The sequence below is a fragment of the Malaclemys terrapin genome, chromosome 1 (genome assembly GCF_027887155.1).
Source record: "Malaclemys terrapin pileata isolate rMalTer1 chromosome 1, rMalTer1.hap1, whole genome shotgun sequence".
Classification (NCBI taxonomy): domain Eukaryota; kingdom Metazoa; phylum Chordata; order Testudines; family Emydidae; genus Malaclemys; species Malaclemys terrapin.
In genome coordinates, this window is record NC_071505.1 from 124,099,972 (window position 1) to 124,120,388 (window position 20,417).

The window sequence follows — 20,417 nt, forward strand, 5'->3', positions numbered from 1 at the left end:
TGTTGTAAGGTGAGGTCACATTACAGAAAAGGTTGAGATCCATTGGTCTTGTGCTGCAGTGTGCTGTTAAACAGTTGCTGCACTCCATTCCTAGTGGTGAGTGAGTTAATTCCTACATCGAATCACTTGCAATGTGCTTTAGGATCCTTTAGGATCCAAATCACAAATGTATGTTAAAATTGTTTATTTAAGTCTTTTTTCTTAAATTACTTTTGGACAAACCATCTATGACAGTGGAAGATTCAATATATATGAACCATGCCCTCAAAAATAATTAGGTAACATTTTGAGCAATGACCCTCTTACTATTTGCATGGACATAGCACAGTGAGTACTAAAAACCTGCTCTTTTCTCATACAGCGGTACTCCGGAGTTCAAATTAAAAATTCAGAATAATAATCAATCCGAGAGTTTTCTTGCTTGAAATAGAATAATGTTCTAAATCTTTATACACTTGGCAAAAGAAGAATAGAGAAACTGTGTGTCTGCGTGTGCATGACAAGTAAAGGCTGTTAATTGTTATTCATTTTAAGAACTTCATTCCCAAAGATTCCATTAAATCCCTCACATAAAACCTCATTTATGCATCTGGTTCCTCTCTTTTAGGCAAGTGCAAAATTCTATCATCGTGATCCCATTTTATTGTATACAAAACGAACATGATTACTAACTTATACAGGAAATCTAACAGAATTAGAGAATATAACAACATAAGAGTAAATGAGTTTCTCATGGTTCCATTTGCTACTCTCCAAAGGAACAAAAAATTATTAGCCACCTATTGTAGTGTTCCTGTTTTGCTGAGGGTGTCTTGTAAATATTAGTACCTCATTTGGTATTAATTACATTATACCAATCCTATTAAATTTGTTTGGTATTACTGTGTGGATGCCTTTTCTGTCTTTGTGAAGATTCTGTGTGAGTGGAGGGTTCCAAAGATCTGTTCTGAATTAGTTTTTCTTTAATGTACATTTTGCTTTCACATTCCTGCAGTGACAACTGAGACACAATTTCCTATGGATTAAATGACTGTCTGAAAGAACCAATCATTGTTCATTAGACTTGCATACAGTGAGTCTCTTTAAACATGCAGATACCAGGATGATAAATGCTGTATATAGTGAGATTAGATTAGATACAAGCAGAGATGGGAGAACATGTGGCAATGAAAAAACCCAAACCCATTTTTGTTTTTGAAATTTAAGTCACAGAACCAAAGCTTAAATAAAAGAAAATCTCTCATCCACCTCCCTCAAAAACAACAAAATATAAGCCCAATCAAAATGTTTTGGGACTCATGTTCTCCAAGATAATGTGAAGAACCCTATATGCCATCACAAAGCATCTTACTTTTTTTTACTCATGAGCTCCGCAGCGTTATATAGTGAGTAGCAGCAGCAATAAGCAACATGGCAAATGTTGTAATGAACAAAGAGCAGGACTGAAACCGCAGGAGAAGTGTTAGGGGCACAAAGTAGGGCTCGTGTGTGAGGAAGAAAATGAGGAAAGAGAGAAGATGTTAAAAAGCAAAAGAAAAGGGCAGGGAGTAGATGTGTGTGCCCAGAAGCAGCTGGATATGTGCCACATAGAAGCTTGAGTGTAAAGAAAATGGCTTTGGAGTGAGAAGCAACTGAGGAGAGAAAGAACTGGAGGCTGACAGAATGAAAACAAAATTGCAGGGGGACAGGCTTTTCTGAAACAGAGAGACCATTCTAGAAGGCAATGGTGTGTGAGTGAGTGAGTGAGTGAGAGAGAAAGAGACAGACAGACAGACAGACAGACACTCACTGGCAGAGTGTCCCCTGTTCTTTACAAACTATTGTCACCTCACTCCTGACAAACTGACTACACCAAACACAGGGCTTACAGGATATTTATCCATAAGGAGTAACATGTAAGAACATAAGAATGACTGCACTGAGTCAGACTAAAGGTCCATCTAGCCCAATATCCTGTCTTCTGACAGTGGCCAATGCCAGGTGCCCCAGAGGGAATGAACAGAACAGGTAATCATCAAGTGATCCATCCCTAACGCCCATTCCCAGTTTGTGGCAAACAGAGGCTAGGGATACCATCCCTGCCGATCCTGGCTAATAGCCATTGATGGACCTAGCCTCCATAAATTTATTTAGCTCTTTTTTGAACCCTGTTATAGTCTTGGCCTTTACAACATCCTCTGGCAAGGAGTTCCACAGGTTGACTCTGCGTTGTGTGAAAAAAATACTTCCTTTTGTTTTAAACCTGCTACCTATTAATTTCATTTTGTGACCCCTACTTCTTGTGTTATGAGAAGGAGTAAACAACACTTCCTTATTTACTTTCTCCACACCAGTCATGATTTTGTAGACCTCTATCCTATCCCCCCCCCTTAGTCATCTTTTTTCCAAGCTGAAAAGTCCCAGTCTTATTAATCTCTCCTCATATGGCAGCCGTTCCATACCCCTAATCATTTGTGTTGCCCTTTTCTGAACCTTTTCCAATCCAATATATCTTTTTTGAGACAGGGCAACCACATCTGCATGCAGTATTCAAGATGTGGGTGTACCATGGATTTATATAGAGGCAATATGATATTTTCTATCTTATTATCTATCCCTTTCTTAATGATTTCCAACATTCTGTTTGCTTTTTTGACTGCCACTGCACATTGAGTGGATGTTTTCAGAGAACTATCCACAATGACTTCAAGATCTTTCTTGAGTGGTAACAGCTAATTTAAATCCCATCATTTTATATGTATAGTTGGGATTATGTTTTCCATTGTGCATTACTTTTCATTTATCGACGCTGAATTTCATCTGCCATTTTGTTGCCCAGTCACCTAGTTTTGAGAGATCCTTTTGCATATCTTCGAAGTTTGCCTGGGACTTAGCTATCTTGAGTAATTTTGTATCATCTGCAAATTTTGCCACCTCACTGTTTACCACTTTTTCCAGATAGTTCTGAATAGACATTTATGAATATATTGAATAGGATTGGGCCCAGTACAGACCCCTTGGAGACACCATTATTTACCTTTCTCCATTCTGAAAACTGATCATTTATTCCTACCCTTTGTTTCCTATTTTTTAACCAGTTACCACTCCAGGGAAGGACCTTCCCTCTTATCTCATGACAGCTTACTTTGCTTAAGAGCCTTTGGTGAAGGATCTTATCAAAGGCTTTCTGAAAATCTAAATACACTATATCCACTGGATCCACCTTGTCCACATGCTTGTTGACCCCCCTCAAAGAATTCTAGTAGATTGGTGAAGCATGATTTCCCTTTACAAAAACCATGTTGACTATTCCCCAACAAATTATGTTCATCTATGTGTCTGACAATTTTGTTCTTTATTATCATTTCAACCAGTTTGCCTGGTACTGAAGTCAGGCTTACCAGTCTGTAATTGTCGGGGTCACCTCTGGAACCCTTTTTAAAAATTGGCATCATATTAGCTATCCTCCAGTCATTTGGTACAGAAGCTGATTTAAATGATAGGTTACAAACTACAGTTAGTAGTTGTGCAATTTCACATTTGAGTTCCTTCAGAACTCTTGGGTGAATACCATCTGGTCCTGGTGACTTATTACTGTTTAGTTTATCAATTTGTCCCAAAACCTCCTCTAATGACACCTCAATCTGGGACAGTTCCTTAGATTTGTCACGTAAAAAGAATGGCTCAGGTTTTGGAATCTCCCTCACATCCTCAACAGTGAAGACTGATGCAAAGAATTCATTTAGTTTCTCCACAATGGCCTTATTGTCCAAAGACCATTGAGTGCTCCTTTAGCATCTCGATTGTCCAGTGGCCCACTGGTTGTTTAGCAGGCTTCCTGCTTCTGATGTACTTCCTTTTTTTTTTGCTATTACTTTTTGAGTCTTTGGATAGCTGTTCTTCAAATTCTTTTTTGGTCTTTCTAATTATACAGGAACCTAGAGAAAGCTTGTAACTTGTCAAGACTCAATCATTGTGAGATGTATGTGTGGGTAATATTTAAAGAATAATGTCTTTTTATTGAAAGTTTGCTTTATGGACTTGGAGTAGAAATCAGTCACTGGGAGGATAAAATGTCTCAGTGATGATCTACTCAAGCAGGAGGGACTTGACACGCACCCCTCCCATGTCAACTGGAAACGTAATGCAAGATTCCACTGTCTCTACTCTTGCCACATCCCAGAACAGTTAATGGAAAACCATCAAGGACAACTGCGAATGATTGAAACTACTTGAAGGTGAAAAGGAGCATTATAGCAGGCAGGAGATCCTTCTGGCTATGAAAGACTGTCTCAAAAGATTGTTGCAGTGTAACAAAATGTAGAGAAAGGCACTCTGCAGCCATTTGCTGAGGAAACACTTAAGGAGAGGAATGGGGCTCTCATGAACATTTGGATCCTAGTTCTTGTGAAAGAAGACAGCTCTGCAAGAGACTGAACTTGGGGGTGGGATGCGGGGGAGCCTACTTTATTAGATAGGAAAGGTAAGTATTGATAAATGTAGACCTAGGTTCACATTTTATGATTTTGTTGTGTGTTGTAAGCAGTTGTTCCCATCACTTTCTCTCACTTCTAGTTACCTCTTTATTCTTTCTTAAATAAACCTGCTTTCATTTTATTAAAGTGCTCACAAGTGCTGCATGGTTTACAGGTTTAAGGCAAAACTGGTAAACTGGGGTACACTGCAGCTTTGGGGGCAGAGGATCTGAAATGTCTGAGTAGCCAGTGGCAGGGACTGGATATCTCAGGGGAACGATTCAAAGGGACTCAGACTGGGATGCACCTACTGATAACCTGCCAGACGAAGTTAGGGCTGACACAGCTCGAGTGTCTGAAAGATTGGTGATGCTGGGGAGCTGATACCCAGCTATCACAAAACTCTCTCTCGCTGTAGGCAGTGGGTGACAAGGTGCCTTACAGTCCTGGAGCCCAGCAGGGGGATTCAGGGGCGATATTATCAACTCAAAGCGGCTATAAATCTAAGATTTAAATAAAAATCTTTGTCACAAGTTTAAGGTCACATATTTCATTAGAAAAAATGTATACTGTTGACTTGACTGAGGAAGCAAAGATCATTTTAGAATATCATGAATCTCTATTGAACAGTTCATTTTCAGTCACTATGAATATTGTGAATGCATTTATAGCTTTGCTTTATTATGTTCTTTTTTCAGTAGAAAATCTTCAGGAATCTGTCTCTCTCTTTTTTTTTTTTAAAAAAAAAAGGTGTAAAAGACTTAAGTAAGTTGTCTGAAAGGGAGATAGTATGTTTTATTATCATATGCAGAGCCAGTAGCTCTGCCTATTACTAGGATTCTCCGACACTTCCCATTTTAAGAGCCTGTTTTCAGTTGCTTATAACTGCCAAATTTTAACCATTTTGAGCTGCAATTTTCTACAAAGGAGGTCTGCCTTAGGCTGCAATTTTGTTTTTTAACATTTCAGCCAAAACAGTCCAACCATTTCTGAAAATGGGATTAAGGAAAAATACATTGTTTTGCCAAGTTAAAAAAAATTCTTACAGCTGGTGCTTTGAGAAGTTCTAGCACCTCTTTGCCTTGGACTAGGGATTTGAAATTTGTCAGGGATATGCCCTTTGTTGGTCCCATGAATATTTGCCCAAGTTTTGCCACTTTATAAACTTTGGGGGAAAAAATCTCAGTTTACCTGCACGCTCAAGAGAGTCTTGTTACAACTTCACAGTGAAAATCTTGAAAGATTCCTTCTATACTGAGCATGGTCCAGCCCAGGGCTGCAGGGGCTAAGCAGAACTTTCCCTGTGATAGATGTGCTTGGCAGAACAGTGACCCTGTCTCTCCTGTTCTCTGAATGATCCCCTTTATAGGGGCACAGGCAGTGTGGAAGAGAAAATGGCCTGACTTAAATGCAGAAGGCACAAGAGCCAGGAGGATGAAGGTGGGGAGCAGAAAATTGAGACAAAGAGTCTGGGGAGGGATGGAGACTGGGACTGGAAGCTGTTGGGAAGAGGAAGGAGAAAGAGAGAGTGGGAACGGCTTGGCAAAGAGCCAGGATGAGAGTGGGGAAGGAGCCTGCGATTGGATGAGGAGTGTGGTGAGGGAGATTGGAACTGGGAGCCAGAGAAGTGGAGACTGGGACTAGTATGAGAAGTCAGGCGTGAAGTGGAGACAGGTCTAGGACAGGGACAAGTTATTAGGGACAGCAGAAGGGGTCAAATTTAGACCTCAGCAAAAGCCAGGCTCTCCTCTAGAGCCTGGAGTGGAAGTTAGGATTCTCAAGTCTCATAATTTCTCTGCTGACAACAAACATCCATGAAACTGGCACGGTGTATCTCTCAGTCCCCTCTAGTGCTGGTCCCCAGAGAGGATGACAAACTTCTATTGCTAGTTGTTACTCCCGTAGCTCCGGTGTCAGAGGTATGGGTTATGGATCAAAAAATTTCAACCCTGCTGATGACCATGTGAGCATCAATATGATGCCACGTGATAGAATTCCTGTTTTCTTCTTTTGCTTTTTTTTTTAAAAAAGGCATTTATACCCAATAAAACCACGTTATAAAGATTACAAAATAAAGCACTCAAAAGTTAGGAAACACCAAAATTAAAATTATCTGACTGCATCCTGCCTTGCAGGAATATGGACTCCATTTTCAAGATAAGTCTTTTCCCCCTCTGAATGCTATGATCCTGTATTTCTTTAGCTTTGGCTATTCTGTTTGTCAAGCACACTTGTATCCATTTGAATATTTTACTGGGGCTATATTTATCAAAGTGATTTTGAAGAAAGCACTCACCACAATCCTCAGGCCCTGTCAAAGTTTTCATTCTACGATCTTGTCAAAGAACTCTGAGATGCATACATTCACATTATACTGCAAATACATATATTGAGCCAGATTTTAGTAGATGTAAACTGGCATGCCTCCATGGCGCAGTCAATGGAGCTATGGCAGATTTACACCAGTGTTACACCTTGCGCATGTGTTAGAACTTTTTTCCCCTTCAAAAAGTTATTGTTGTTTTTGAGTTTCAGCTACAATAAAACAGATATCTACAAATGAAGGCAAATTGCCAGAAAGGTCAAAAACTCAAGCATACTAATGAGAAGGCATGTGATCAAGTTTAGTGGACATTAGTAAGTAATATAATAAGCCATATATTATTAAAAAGTGTTTTTATACCTCATTAAATGTTCACCAGCCTTTAGCATTATGAAGTAAGGAATGCAATTCTTACTTACTCTTCTTTAATACACTGGTCAGCATGTATGTGTGTCACTGCTCTCTACTGGTTACAATCAGAATGGGATCAACTGTGTGAGTTATAGGCCTTGGTACGAACAGCTAATAGACATTCTTCTCTAGCTTCGATATTAGAAGCGTCTGCATATAGAACAAGAAGAATCTGAGTTCATAAAGTCTAAAGCCAGAAGGGATCACCTAGATCTTCTAGTCTGACTTGCTGCATAACACAAGCCATAGAACTGCCCCAAAATAATTCCTGTTTGAACTACTAAAGTGTATCTTTTAGAAAAACATCCAATCTTTATTTATTATTTACCCATAGTAAGTTATGTCAATGGTTAATTACCCTCACTGTTAAAAATGTGCACTTCATTTCCAGTCTAAATTTGTTTAGCTTCAATTTCCAGTGTTAGATCTTGTTATATTTTTCTTTGCTACATTGGGAAGAGACCATTTTCAAATTTCTATTCCCCATGTAGGTACTTATAGACTGTGATCAAGTCACCCCATAACCATCTCTTTGTTAAGCTAAATAGACTGAGATCTCTGAGTCTATCGCTATAAAGCAGGTTGGCTAGTTCTTTAATTATTCTTATGGCTCCTCTCTGAACCCTCTCCAATTTACCAACTTCCTTCTTGAACTGCAGACACAGTATTCCAGCAGCAGTCCCACCAGTGCCAAGTACATAGGTCATAGCCTCCTTACTTTTAGTCGAGATCTGTTAACAGGCTTCCTTCTCCACCCTTTGGACCACCACAAACAGGCCGGATGCTTATGAGTTTTTTAGCACCCATATGTTATTTATTGGGTGACCTCCACCAATCCTCCAGTACAGCTTTGTGCAACAGCATACAGTTGGAAGTAAATTCCCCCCTTAATCCACCATCCTGAGATCCTGTATCCCCCTGATCCCTGCCAGCCTCCCCACTTTTGCATTTTCTTCCTGTTCTTTATCAGTTCCCAGTTGATTGATTTCATAAGCTCATCAGCCTCCTGTCTAATTAAGCCATTGAACATTTATCCCTGCCCCCAGTTAAATTCATTCCAGGGGGGTAATAGCTGGTAACATGATGACCAGAGTGCTGGGTCAGCTGTAGATTCCCAGCACTCTGTCACAACATCCAAGAATCACAGTAGCCCTTTTTGCCACAGCATCACACTGGGAGCTCATGTTCAGCTGCTTATCCACCATGACCCCTAAATCTTTTTAAGAGTCACTGCTTCCCAGGATAGTTTCCCTTTCTGTAAGTATAGCCTGGATTCTTTATTCCTAGATGCATACATTTACAACTGGTCATAGTAAAGTACAGAATCTGCTTGTGCCCTGCTCACCAAGAGATCCAGATTACTCTCCATCAGGGACCTATCCTCTTCATTATTTACCACTCCCCTAATCTTTGTGTCATCTGCAAACTTTGCTCAGCAATCACTTTGTTTCCTTCTTGGTCATCATAAAAATGATTAACAGTGTAGGGTTAAGAACTGATCCCGGCTAGATCCCACATTCTCTTGATGATTCCCCAATTACAATTACATTTTTATATCTGTCAGCCCACCAGTATTTAATTCATTTAATGTTAATTTTGTATTATTCCAGTTTTTTAATTAAAATGTCATGCAGCACCAAATCAAATGTCTTACAGAAGTCTAAGTATATTACATCAACACTGTTACATTTACCAACCAAATTTATAATCTCATCATAAAAAAAAAAAAAAAGATATCAAGCTAATTTGGCAGGATCTATTTTCCATAAATCCATGTTGATTGGATTTTATTACCCTCCTGTAATTCTTTTATTAATTAAGTCCAACATCAGCCACTTTACTATTTTACCCAGGAACAATATCAGTTCTATTCCCATACCAGTGACGTTCTGAGTGGCCATGGTATGCAGCAATAATATCAATGAGGAATTTGTAGGTAGCTACAGGTTTAAATCCCTCATATTTTTGAAGGCTAAAATTTTCAGACATGCCTGGGGGAGAGAGGTACCCAAATTCCAATGGATTTCACTGGAATTTGGGTATCTAATTCTCTTGGGCCTTTGACAATCCCAGCCAAAATGAGTATGACCCTTAAAAAATTGTATACATACTGAATTCCTGGCAAGAAAACAAACAACTCACTAACGTACAAACATATGCCACAGAATTAATCTTTGGGATTAGGATTTCCAAGAGGACAAACATTTGGGTCTACAATCCTAGAACTAATCTTATTATTTAATCAGGACAAACTCCTGGACAGCCTAAATCATAAATTCCTAGAAGGACAAATATTCTATATATGATGGAATTCCTAACAGAACTGCTTGGCTATACAGTACATGGCCATTTGTCATGATGGGATTCAATATTTCTTGTTCGTGTGTCCATAAATCATGTACTATACAGCCAGACACATCTGTTAGGAATATAATTACTGATGAGAGGAACCCATACAATTTTTTGTAGGACAAAATTTACAGTGATATCCTGTTTGGAATAAATTAATAAGATTAATTTCAAAACAAACCCTGGACGACAAATATGTGGGTTAAATCCCACTGCAAGGAAAACGGGTAGGCCATTCCAGAAAAAATTTCCAGTCAAATTCATAACAAGACCAAAAATTCACATTGATGCGTAACATTGCAGTTGTACAATTATGCCGGCCATTCAGCAGATTATGCCAGAAGAGCTCCAGATTAAAATAAATCAATATAATATAGATCTTGTCTGCACACACAAGGTTTCACAATTTTTTTTTTATATGGACTTAGGGTACATCTACATAGCAGGTGAGGGCATGGCAGCTTGTGTAGACATTACCCATGATAGCTGTACTCTAGGTAGCTTGCTAAAAACAGAGGTGAGGACATGGGCAGTGGATGAAACTTCCCCTGTGGGAGGCTAGCTCCTTGTCCCAACTCTTCCGCCCACAGTTCCGCCCACACTTCACCCCTGCTTTGCCCCAGGCCCTGCTCCCGCCCATTGCTGACTTGCCACTCACCTCTTCACCCCCCACTGTGAGTTTCCCCCCTCTGCTCACTTCCTCCCCCGCCTGCTTTCTGCTCACTCACCTGCTGCTTGCCTCCCCACCAGACCTCCCCACCCGCCCAACCCTATTACAGCCGCCCCTTGCTTATCATACTCATCGCCCATGAGTGAGGACACCACCACGTGGGCTTCAGCACCTCTGCACAAGTGATCACAGACTCAGGGGGGTCAGACTGGCTTGTACAGCCAGTGCTGAAGCCCATACCTCAGTGTCTTCACTTTGATTTTTAGCGAGCTACCTACAGTATAGCTAGCAGGGCATGTCTACACAAGCTGCAGTGCAGATGAACCCTTAGTTCAACTGAGGCAAATCCCTGTGTCAACATATTTGAATAGGTTTACAGCTGGTTTATACTGAGTTAGCTTATTTGAAATCTCAATCAATGTGTCTCCATTATAAGTCAATTTAAGTATGTACATGCAGCTGTTTGCAACAGCTTAACTAAATATATTTAAACACTGATTTTAGTAAAACCTGTGTGTGTAGACGATGACTTAAAAAGGAAACATACATATAGGAGATAGGTGAGAGCTACTTCTTGGAAGGCACAGTTCAGTTTCATGTGACAGAGCTGAATTCGTCTTATTGTGCAAATCTATGAAGGCATGAGTGACAGGCATGTTGGAGTCTCTCTCTTATTAACCTAGTACTGATCAATCATACTTTAACTGTCTTAATTTATCCAACTGGTTCTTTTTTCCCCTCTCTCTTTCTGATTTACAGTACAAGTGTACTGTATTCACTGATTCCTACAATGATCCTTTTTCTTACAGCCCTATAGAAAAGTAGTACTCCAGTATACCACCTTGTGTGAATCATCTTAACCTATCAGACACTTGCAAACCACCAGTTTTTATTGTCAGAATGTTTCCTTTAGAAATCCTAATGCATTAAAGAGAAAAAAAGGTAATAAAAAGAACAGAGTTCTGTAGTGTGCTTGAATACCTTATCTGCCTGTTCAAGTCATGCTCAGGGAGTGGTTTTGTTGTCCTATTCCCAGCTGAAGATTTAGGCCATGCAATGGGAAACAGGTTGCTGATTCTGATCTGCTTTTAATTCTGCACCCGAGCTGCTAGTCTTCATTTTCTTTCACATCTGAACAGATAGAGAGGAAAATATCAAACAGAAAAGGTGAATCCTACAGCTCTAATACTGTAGAGGGGTGGTTCTTAGTATATACTTCCATGTATTAGTTATTATATATTTTATAAAATTGTATATTTTATTTTAGTTCAAATGCTTGAGTGCGGATGCAAAAAAAAAAAAAGCACAAGCACAGAAGATGTTCAAAACACAGAACTTTTATCTGGGTTAAATATTCATTTGCGTGAGTGCATTTCAATGAGTTGCAATAACTATTCATTGGAATGTATGGGAAGCAATGGGAGCTGCTGGATGCTCAGCACCTCTGGAAATTAGGCCATTTATTTAAGTGCCTATTTATGGGCTTAGGGACCTAACTTTAAGCGTTCCTTTCTTAAAATCTAAGGGCATGTCTACATTTGCCATTTGAAACGGAAAAAGTCCCTCTTTTGAGCAAAAACCGTGGGAGCGTCTACACTTGCCAATGACTTTTTGTGCAAAAAGAAAACCACCTCCACGAGAGGAGTACGGCTCTTACTGGTGATACTTTGGTGGTGATGTGCTCCTTTATCGTCTGGCCAGGTGACAGTGCCTGCATCACGGAGCAAACGATCCTCTGCTTGGAGCAATGCTGAGCTACTGGCGCTGATCAGTGTTTGGGGAGAGGAGGCTGTGCAGGGACCCAGGATGCCCGGCAATCATCCCCCCCCCCTTCCACATAGGGTGTCCAGATGTCCCGATTTTATAGGGACAGTCCCGATTTTTGGGTCTTTTTCTTATATAGGCTCTTATTTAGGCTCCCCCATCTCCATTTTTCACATTTGCTGTCTGGTCACCCTATTCCCACAAGATCCATTGTCAAACTGGAGAGAGCTGCATGGTGGGATAGCTGCCCTAGAGAGCTGCTCTCATCGGTGATGGGAGTGCTGCAAATGTAAACACTCTCTGACACCCGTGGAAGTGAGTACACAAACCAGCGCTTTTCTTTCACCAATTCACTATCACCGGTGAAACTGACTGTGCAAAAACTCTGCAAGTGTAGACATACCCTTAGCTGCTAGACTGTAAGCGTCTTGGGCAGGGATCATGGGTGAAATACTAAATGCTGGCCCCATTGAAGTCAATGGAAGTTTTGCCACTGACTTCAATGGAACCAGGATTTCACCTTCTATCGCCTCTATGTTTTCACAGTGCTTGGCATGCCATCAGCAAATCATAATCACACATCTATATATGAGGGATTATTCACTTGCTGAGAGCAGGGCTAGAGGATGAGGTAATGTATTTATTTATTTCCCACTTTAAAAGAAATGCTATGTCATCATTATAAGATGACCAAGGAAGGAAACATCATCAGCTGGCAAATGCATTTATATATATGTGTCCTTTGTTGGAAATATTTAGTGCTTAAAAATACCCTAACTATATTGACGGTGCACCACACCATCCAATTTGCAGAATTAGAAATGAAGCAGGAGATTGTGTCTAGGGAGTGTCTGATATATATTCCCCTAGAAAATTTTCCACTGGGTTCCTTCCCTTGGGATTTCTTTAACAGCAAATTACCTGATACTTTGCACAATCTAGTGTATTTTACAGGCAAAACATTTGCTTTTCAGAAATATTTTTATGAGCCCAGAGATAAATCATCCTTGGGAAGAATGATTAAATAATCTCCAGAAAAGGGGTTGCTCTCCAGTCAAGGCACAGAAATCTCCCCTATCCCCCAACCACACCTCCCTTCAAATTACAGTGGAATTTTAACAAGATACTCTCAGGAGCCCCTTCCAGCATATCGCCGCAAAAGGCATCTCATTACCAATCCCCTGTGCTAAGCAGTTCTATGCCAAAGGGAGGTGTTCTAATAAAAGGTGATTAAAACTGTGTTTAGCTGCAAGCCAAGGCTCAGTGCTCTATTGCTGCACATTAATGGATCCACACCGGATGACCTAAAGGCACTAGTCAAGGACTTATATTTTGACAGGGTGGGAACAATTTAATTATTGTACATGTGTTACAAAAACTGTAATTTTCATGCACACAATAGAGCACATTGAATTTGTCTTTAAAACTAAATAAAGAGATAAGGGCCAGTCTCCGGTGGAAAAAAGTGGTATAGTCACTATCAAAACACTCAGAGAAAGAGATGCAGACAGAACAGCAGTACCAAAAAAAGAGAGGGTGGGGGGATGGGGAATTTATATGAACATTTTACAAGGACTAGCAGCAGAAATATAAGAACAAACGATTCGGAGAGACAGAAATACTAACCCCATTGAAGTCAATGGCAAAACTCCAATTGATTTTGATGGGGCCAGAATTTCACGTGGAGACGTTAGCAACAGTCCAGTGTCTTGTAACCATACACTGTACCAACCAGTTTTGTTCTCTACCTTAATCATCATAAAATATGCTTATTCCTGGAAATCTATTTCTCTTCCTTCCCACCTTCTGGCATATTGAAGGGACTTTGCTGAAAGGATTACCCTGCACACTGAAGTTGTACTCAGAAGCTGTAACATACATGTATTATTGGATACTAACTAGAGATGAGTGAACATCTACAGATATACAACCAAATTTTCAGAAGTGTTCTAAGTCCAAGTCTAGCAGAGCAATTTTAAGATCACATTAAAGCCAATGGAGCTACCCAAGTGCTTAAAGTTAAGCACGTAATTAAATACTTTGCTGGGTTGAAGCCTAAATTTGGAGGCCCAAATTGACACCCTTGGGTCTGATTTCCAGAGATTCTGAGGACCTGCTTCTCCCAAATGCATGTCTGCTTATCCCAGCCAAACCCAGGATGTGCTGAGATGTATGAAAACGTGTGACATGCAAACAAAGATGATATCAAAATATTTTGAACTTAGACATCAGTTCAGATTTTATTTGAGGGTACTTAGTCTTCAAAACATGGCTGAATATACATATAATATAGCAAAATAAACATAAAGGGACATTCAATATCTCTGCTTTTAACGGGGAGGCCAGTAGTCCTAGGGCTAACTGCTTAATGACTTCTACAAACTCAAAATCTTATAACAACTGGACTTATCTAATCAGAGAGCATGAGCAATATGGCATATTTATGGAAGTTAACCAGAAAAGACTAGGCAAGAAAACACTTTAAGAAGGGGACTATTTTGCAGGCTTAAGTTTGAACCGGATTCTGCAGTCTATGGAGCATGTACCTCTCATTGAAATTAGTGGAAGTGTTGCATGCAACAAGGCTGCAGGAATGGGTTTTGTGATGCTCATTGAAGGTTTTTCAGAGGAATATAAGAATTAGTTATTAAGGGTGAAATCCTTACCCCATTGAAGTCAAAAGGCTTAGGATTTTACTCTACATTTCTTTTCTGCTACACAAAAGTCAAGACCTTCAGCAGGGCCGGACCTAGACCAAATGGTGCTCCAGGTAGAGTGTCTTCAGCGCCCTCCTCACTCCATTTGTTAAACTTTTGAATACTTTAATTTTTATTGCATTTGTAGCCCATATCACAACTTTGATGCACAATTTGCATGCATGATTTATCCCTGTCATACAAGACAATAAATTTGCACACAAGGATCTGTAAATCTGTATTTATTCATGCCATATATAAGCAAATAAAAATGGTTTCCTCTAGGCTTATAGAAAGTTTTTAATTTTAAGAATAACTGAAATGTCACTAACAACAAAAACAGCACCCCAAGCCCGGCACCCCAGAGTCACCTGCCCCTAAATCCAGCCCTGGCCTTCAACTGGCATAATGTGGTGTAACTCCTGACTTCAGCAAAGAGTGGGGCCCAGATTTCATAATCTTGAACCTAATTCAACAGCCATTAAGTGAAAATATACAATCTCACTTTTAATGAAATCAGTACTAACTGATTAACTACATTCTTTGATTGAGGGAGTCAGGTAAGCATCCAAATTGTACCTATGCGAATCAGGGTATTCTATATAACTAAATTCTAAAATACTGTGCAATTCATTAGAACTAGTAAATTATTTAAAAATTTTGGGCCTGATCTGGAAAACCTTACTCATAAGACTAAATTACTGGACTGCTTATCTTCCCCATTTCTCTACCCCCTTCAGTTCCAGAGAGTACACTGTGTGCAACAGTAATGTGCATTTATTATAATTTACCCTTTTAGATAATAAAAACTAATCAGTTCATCTCCAGCAAGAGTTATGGATCCAAAAATCGGAAAAATGAACTAATTTTGATTGACTCTTGCTAGTTAGTGTCTTTGTTATACTGGAATAATTGTTATTAAGGGACTGGACCATAATTAGAAAAACAATTACTTTTATTAGGAGGAATTAATTAAAACTACAGGAGCAGAAGAAACCAGTTCAGATAAGTTTTCACAGAACTCCACCCACACAATTCTCTACAAGGAATATTAACTTATATACATTACATCAGCAGAACAAATCACCATTGGTTGATCATTGATCCTGAGGGCAGAACATTGTTGCTTAGCAACTTCTCAGAGCTGACTTTTACAATTAACCCTTTTGGGAATATCACATACAGCAACATCTGATTTTTCTTTTTTAAATAAGCAAGGCAACAAAAACAAAAGTACACAACCCTTCCCCCTCCTTGCCCTCACCTCAGAAAATAGAAGGATACAATTATTTTCCTAGCTCTCATCCACACAGAGAGAAATTAATTGGAGTAGCGATTCTGGGATAGCTCCCCCAAGTGGATGCTTGATTTTGTCCAATTTACCTTAATCCGTTTTGGAAGTAGATTAAGTCACACTGAAAAAAATTCTCTCTGATTCCAAAATAAGAGTATCCACATGGGGACCTAGTCCAAAACAATTATTGTGCTTTAAAGTCATGCCCTCCCTTAATCCAAATTAATTTTCAAATGTAGACAAGCCCCTAGTTCATCTGGGTTCCTGCGCAGTACACCTGTCCAAGACAGAGTGATCTTTCTCAAGCACTTTAAATTGAGCTAATTTCTGCACTATTTGGAGGAGCAGGTGTACAAGGATTGTGGGGTCGGGGTGAAAATGGGTTAAAGTTCACAGAGAAAGGCTATATTGTAAATGTAGAACCCACTCTTACAGGTGGGGTCAAGCTATGCTGCCACAAGAGCAGCCCAGGGAGCTACAGTTCCCTCCCTGATTTCTGTTCTCTTGCTTCACAGGGGAAGTAATCTGCTGCTGGGTTATACCAGCAGCTGGGTTATACCAGCAGCAGAATAATTCTTCTCCTCTATGCCAGCTCAGCTCTGCTGGGACCAGAGCCAATGCTCCGCCTATTTGTGCACCTTCCCATTTGTCTGTGATTCACATGTGGGTAGTTCTCCCAGGGGAACAAGAGGTGCAAGGCAACCCATTACTCCCCTATGTGGTGTCTTAAGGCAGGTCACAATCCTGCCCTCATTTTGAGTTAATGGCCAATTTTTCAATCCATAAATTCTTATATAAAAATTCAGGTTCAATTTGTTCTCCTCCTTGAGCAGCACCTGCAGATTTTGACCCAAAGGCTCTTTCCGCATAAAGTGTGTAGGTGGGAGCGATCTTGGAAATGTTTGGATACACTTGGAGTTCTGATTCACTTCTCTTAATGCATAAACATGAACTGAATTATTCATCCGTTTCCACCCTTCCCCCTTTGAAAAAAAAAAAAAAGAAAGAAAAAGTGAAAGCAAAAATCAGATGGCTGCTCTTTTATAATAAAGAGAAGTAACTTCCTCTCTCAGTGTATTTGCAATATTGCCACTTACGAACTATAAAAACCAAATGTTCACATAAAATAAAGTAAAACTTACATATAGAGATGTTAATATGCTGTACTCTGCATATGGATTCTGAAACGAAACTGGTAATGACATCTCTAAAGAACAGCTTGCTTGTTTTTTGAGCAATCAAGAAAAACGACACTGTTCTTTGCCATTCAAAATTCAGAGAGACAAAGTCGATGAGGTAATATCTTTATTAGACCAACTTTTGTTGATGGAAGGGACAAGCTTTCAGACTTAAATAGAGCTCTTCTTCCAAGATTCGTAGATAAAGATAATTATTTTGGTGACTTCTGTAAGACTTTTAATTATAGCATCACGCAGCACCAAGTCAAAGAGCTAGAATAATATTAAACTAATATGGGGCACATTAAATGGATCCCAAACTGGCTAACTGATAGGTCTCCAAATATAACTGTCAAGGGAATTGTCATTGAACGGTTCTGTTTCCTGTGGGGTCCCACAGGGATTGGTTCTTGACCCTTAATTAACATCTTTATCAATGACCTGAAAGAAAACATTAAATCACAACTGATAAAGTTTGCAGATGACACAAAAATCGACCGAATGGTAAATAACGAAAAGGACAGGTCACTGATTAAGAGGGATCTTGGTAAACTGGGCACAAGCAAACAATATGCATTTGTATATGACTAAATGTAAATGTATACCTCTGGAAACAAAGAATCTAGGCCACACTTATAAGATGGAGGACTCTAGAGTCAAGCAGTGACTCTGAAAAAGATTTGGGGGTTGTGATGCATAATCAGCTGAACATGAGCTCACAGGGTGATACTCTGGCCAAATAAGCTCATGAGATCCTCAGATGCATAAAAAGGGAATTTTTAATTTAATTTAATTTAATTTTAATTTAAAACAAAATGATCACAATTATGGCAATGAGGCTATTAATGCTATACTAAACTTACCTTTTAATTAGCATACAGCCGTTCTGTGGTTACATTTCAGTCTTAAAATATGCAGAATATAGTTAATTCAAAATAGCCTACTTCTTACCTTAGAACAGCTATGATATTAGTTTCTTTCTGGGAGGGAGTTTGGGTGTAGGAAGGGGCTCCAGGCTTGGGCAGAGTGTTGGGGTGCAGGAGAGGGTGAGGGGTGCAGGCTCTGGGAGGGAGTTTGGTGCAGGAGGGGATTCTGACCTGGGGCAAGGGGTTGGGGTGCAGGAGGGGGGGGCCAATGGGAGCTGCGGGGATGGTGCTAGGGGCAGGGACAGCGCACAGAGCCGCCCCCACCCACTGGGGCCTCAGAGATGTGCCAGCAGCTGTTCACTTCCGGGAATGGCATGGGGCCATGGCATGCAGGCAGCCTGCCTGAGCCCTGCTGTGCCACCAGCCGGGAGCTGCCTGTGGAAAGTGCCTCCTGGCTGGAGCCTGCACCTCGCACCCCCTCTTGCACCCCAATCTCCTGCCACAGGTCAGAATCCCCTCCTGCACCAAACTCCCTCCCAGAACCCACACCCCTCACCCTCTCCTGCACCCCAACACTCTGCCATAGTCTAGAGCCCCTTCCTGCACCCAAAGTCCCTCCCAGAAAGAAACTAATATAACAGCTGTTCTAAGATAAGAAGTAAGCTATTTTGAATTAACTTAACTATATTCTACATATTTTAAGACTGAAATGTAACCACAGAACGGCTTTATGTTAATTAAAAGGCAAGTTTAGTATAACGTTAATAGCCTCGATACCATAATTGTGATCATTTTATTTTAAATTAGGAAAAAGACTTGTATACAGGCCCCCACAAAGTCTAATAGCCCTGGGCCCACAGGAGACTTAATCTGGCCCTGGGAACAAATATTTAATAATGGGATCTTCAGTCTCGCAGAGAAAGGTACAACACCATCCAATGGCTGGTAGCTGATGCTAGACAAATTTGGACTGGAAATAAGGCGTAAATTTTTAACAGGAGGACTAATTAACCATTGGAACAATTTAGCAAGGGTCGCGGTGGATTCTCATCATTGACAATTTTTAAATCAAAACTGAATGTTTTTCTAAAAGATAGGAATTATTTGGGAGAAGTTCTATGGCCTGGGTTGTACAGGAGGTCAGACTGAATGATCCCAATGGTCCCTTCTGACCTTGGAATCCAAGAATCTATGAAACCTATCTTGTCTCTGTCATATCCTGGGACCAACAGGACTACAACAACAAAATTGAAGCATTCTATAAGGCTTGAGGACATAAAGGCTGGATATTCAAGTTTGATCAATACATTCTAGGTTGCATTTGCGGAAAAGATATTAGTGTTAATACAACATTCCCTACAGCTGCTCTTAGGGAAGGGGGGGGAACCAATTCACTCATGGTGTAACTCCTTTGGCTTCATGAATTTGGTCCATTGTGCTTGTTTGATTATGATAACTCTACAAATGTCCTAGTGGATAAAATTACCATAAATATAATGAAAAATTATTTTGAAAACACTTTCCATAAAGGAGCTATAGAAATGGAAGGATTTCAATATACTTGACAAACATCAACTTACAACACTCCTGTAACTTAGCTCCCAGGAGAAACAATGTAAGAATCCCATAGGAATAGTGTGCATTTATATATTGGATTTATATTTCATTTAGTACATGAATTTATACTACAGTAGGTCACACAAAATATGTTAAATATATAAAAATACAGCTAATCTGAATGTTCTTAGAGATCATTCTACAAACACTCCACACACACGTTAGCTTGTTAAGGTTACATAGTGCTCATTGCACAACCATGGAAATGCAGCAGCTGTTTAACAACACACAGCAACACCTCAACAGAATAAGATATCCATTCAAAACTACCTGGAGAATGCAAGTGAGAGGAATTCCACATTGGGATGTGGCCAGAACATTAGGAAAAAGATATGGGTTCTCAAATGACGCGGACAGTCTTGGTTTTACATGTTAGCAGAAAAAAAAAGAAATTCACAATATAGATCAACTGCATGTAACGAGTAGGATATAGACTAGAAGTATGAGGCCAGCCTTGCATTGACCCCTAATGATGCTAAGGGGAACATCTCCAACAATCTTAAATTCCTCACTTATGTACTTTATATTTCTTCAGTAAATCTATTTGGGTTTTTCAGGCACCTTCCATGGTGAGATTTTATTATCAATCAAAAATAAATTGACCAGGAATGTGCAATTTCTATGTGTGGGAGTTAGAGAGTTATTTCTATCTTCCATTGCCCCTCAGTGCGAAAATGAGTGGGTGGAAGATGTGGGAATCTCAGGCAGCACAGTGTGCTGCATTATGTATTCAGAATACTTGCTTTTAGTTTCTAGTCAGCGTAGTGGAGAGAGAAATCCCCATAAGGTTTTGGG

The 20,417-nt window shown here is 39.9% G+C and overlaps 1 protein-coding gene across 1 annotated transcript in view; it reads right to left on the reverse strand.

Annotated features, from left to right (window-relative positions):
* The window catches only part of SHISAL1 (shisa like 1), a 294,813-nt gene that overhangs the window by 153,580 nt on the left and 120,816 nt on the right, over positions 1 to 20,417 (reverse strand). Inside the window, exon 2 of the mRNA XM_054037973.1 lies at positions 11,189 to 11,338. The gene's annotated coding sequence lies outside the window, so the exon portion shown is untranslated. The remainder of the gene's footprint in view (positions 1 to 11,188; positions 11,339 to 20,417) is intronic.